The following is a 3,300-nucleotide window of genomic DNA, read 5'->3' as shown; positions in this document are numbered from 1 at the left end:
GGTCTGCTTGGGAGCAATCGGTTGGCCATTTGGAGCGACTACTTCGATCGTGAACCTTTCAGCCTGGCCCAACCTTTTCTTCGGGCCTCGTCTCCTTACCGAAGTTTGGCTCGATCCGGAGGGCTAAAAGAAGAAAGAAGCGTTAATATATGTACATACAAAACAATTAATGCATCTAGTCAGCAGAGGCTTAATTAATATATATATATATATATATATATATTAATATATATATATATAGGGCTGGACTATTCTGTTACTAGTAACATAATAATATTCTGTTACTCTTCGCCCAGTAAGGGCCCGATCTTTCCAACAGAGCCCAACCCAACCGGTACCCACTGGAAAAAAATCCCGACCGACACTTCCTTCACAGCACCGCCGCGACCAGCCCCCCTCCTCTCCCTGCGCGCCGCCGCGCCTTGCCCTCGCCCCCAGCATCGCCGCGCCCCCACTCCCCCTCCCCTCTCCCCGAGCGTGCCGCCACGCCCTCCCCTCTCCCCCACCCCGCTGCCCCACCCCCACCTTCTCCCACAGCTCCGGTCGCCGCCCCCACCTTCTCCCTCTGCTCTAGCCACTGACCTGCACCACGCATTGCGCCACCACCCCGCACTCCAACAGACGCCGCCTCCGTGGCCCCCCACGGATCGAGCCGTCACCGTGACCCCTCCCGCTGCTCCGTCCGTAGATGCCAGCGCCCAACCCAATGAAGTCGTGGAGGTCGACGTCTCCCATGGCTATGGCGGGCATCTACGCAGTCGGGCTAGCTCCGGCCATCCTCGAGGTCGCCTCCTCACTCGCCGTTAAATCACCTCATATTTTTTTGATCTCTGTTCATGGGGAGCATATCAGTTCATCAGTTCGTCCGTTCGTGTGCAGCATATCAGTTCATCAGTTCGTCTGGAGCTTTCTCGGCCGCCAGGTACTACTACAAAGCAGAAAGGATCTTTCGAAGTTGGTTAACAACAAAATGCCGTGCCTCTTGTGCTTCAAGACTGCTAGTTCTTCAACTAAAAACATATACATTTCGCTTGGCATACTTTCTGGATGTGGTATTACATGATATCAGTCCCAAAAAGGTATGCATTTCGTCTATTGTCAAGTTCAATTTTCTCTAGTATGTATGTTCTGAAGATGATGAGAGAATGGTCTGGTGGAGACGATACATGCTTGTTTGCTTTTCGTCATGATATGTAAAAGATGGTGGGAGCTCCAGGTCCTATACTACAACAATTCATTGATAAAAAATATATCTACTTGGAAAAAAGTTCAATATTAACTGTTCTCTGCCTATACTTACATTAGCTAGTCTTTCCTTATAAGTCTGGCCTAGAGTGTGCATGTCCAGATAGTGCCTAGAAGAAGTGAAGATAAGAAACATCTCTATATTGATGTTTCGGGTTTCCATTGGAGATCTTCATTCTTCCTTATGTCGTATTTTATTAATACTTGTAGGGCAGAATATCTGGAAGTTGTTCAAGGATGGTTTCATCAGCAAAAAGAAGTCGCAGAGCTTCACTCCAGGTCTCTGCAAAAGAGGGCGCATGAGGCGAAGCAGAAGGGCGACCATAGTGGCTATGGTTTGTAGCTGCAACTTTAATTGGCACAATGGTCTTGATTACCAGCTCATGGCCCTTTACTGCTTGTGTTGTCGAGGGAGCCTGGGGCTGCTGCTGACTCCACCACCGCTTCAGCGTCCACCGTGAGTGGCATTGGCCGCCCTCTGGTATGTTGCTATACTACATCTCTGCATGTATTTTATTTGGGGATGTAAGTCTCTCTATAGATCATGTTATGAGTAATGCAAATGGATGAGTTTCCTAGGAAGATCTGCATTAGAGAATGCTTTGCTGGAAAACCTTCTATTAGCATTATTACACAGTAAACTCTCCTTAGACATAGGCTGTAAATCTTGAGACTAATTTCGCCATTTTTTGTGCCCTTGAGTTTTTGGAAATTCTAAATTTCGTTGTTTTCAACTTGATGTAATACAAAGATATATGCCATGAGTTTGAGACAACATCTCTACTACTGTAATTGCTTGCTGGTGTTTATTAGTAGATATACAAGTATGAATTCACGCCTGACTATTGTAATAAAGTGTTTTAGGATTTGGAAGTATACCTAGTTTGGATTGGCAGTGTACACACATAAAAATTAATCCCCGATGAATATTTAAGACCATTATTTTTCTGAACAGGGTGAGATGATTCATGGAGTACAGCTGTTGTTGAATATGACTTGTGTACTTGCTGGACAATAGTGTATGAACGTTTCCGATGGATATAGCAAGCCGGCGCAAAAAAGAGGACTTGTACAACGCTTCTCCAGGTTCTCCGCTGTGACACTCTCTCACAACAATCTCTCTCTTTCTCTGCTTCTGCTATTAAAATGCTTACATGTGTTGTTCTGCTGATTGAGTACTTTGGGAAGATGCGAAAAGAACATGTTTAGATGGTTGCTTTTCATGCGTATTTGTCACTATTCCTGTGAGTACCAATTTTTTCACTTGTTTATTTTGTGCTCCCGCATATGTATTTGGGCAGTCCAAACACATCGTCGTAGTGAGTACATATGCGGCACCTTGGGCAGTACAAATGCATCGTCATGGTGAGTACAGATGCAACACCTTAGGCACTACAAACACATCGCCATAGTGAGTATAGATGTTATGCAATACACATCTTTTTAATACAAACTTTTTAAAAGTTTCTTTTTGAACTTCTCCCAATTAATATACATGAACTTGATTATCTTTTTAACATGTACTTACATCAGCTTCATTAGATTTTGTGTGTGTGCTTGTAACACAATTAGTTTAGATCACAAGAGACCACAACTCAAGTTCACTAGTATTTATAAATGCTGGTAGCAGTACTAGTATTTACAAATTTGTAACTGTGGCACCCCGGCTCAGAGAAACCGGAACGCCCCGTATTCCAGCCCAGAGATCGAGGAGAAGTCTTCTGGAATACGACACTGCTTAGCATAGAACAAATCAGCTCTTCATTGCAATCTATTGGTGTACAAGGGATTACATCAGCACGGCGACGCTACACCTGCCACGGTTGCTCAATGCAAGCAGCCGAACAACACAATGCAGCGGAATGACTACTGGTAGCGGAAAAGTGACGACGGTGGTGAACTCCACTCCGCAGGGACTCTGGCTGGAACGCTTATCGTAGTGCGCAAACAAGGGGTCCACGGCAAACAAGCAATCAAATCCGGCACGACCTGCAAACTGGCATGACACGCCAGGTCAGTACATTGAATGTACTTGCAAGCTCACAGCAACCAAAG

At 45.3% G+C, this 3,300-nt stretch overlaps 1 long non-coding RNA gene across 1 annotated transcript; it reads left to right on the top strand.

Moving 5' to 3' along the window:
- Positions 1-527: 527 nt before the first annotated feature.
- Positions 528-2,484, top strand: LOC120976228 (uncharacterized). Its single transcript, XR_005771478.1, has 3 exons — positions 528-1,079; positions 1,456-1,726; positions 2,201-2,484. It is a non-coding gene; the product is annotated as an uncharacterized lncRNA (long non-coding RNA).
- The last annotated feature ends 816 nt before the right edge of the window (positions 2,485-3,300 follow it).

This window comes from Aegilops tauschii, chromosome 3 (assembly GCF_002575655.3).
Source record: "Aegilops tauschii subsp. strangulata cultivar AL8/78 chromosome 3, Aet v6.0, whole genome shotgun sequence".
Classification (NCBI taxonomy): Eukaryota; Viridiplantae; Streptophyta; class Magnoliopsida; order Poales; family Poaceae; genus Aegilops; species Aegilops tauschii.
Note: the sequence above shows the minus strand (reverse complement) of the source record. Positions and strands in the feature narration are given on the sequence as shown.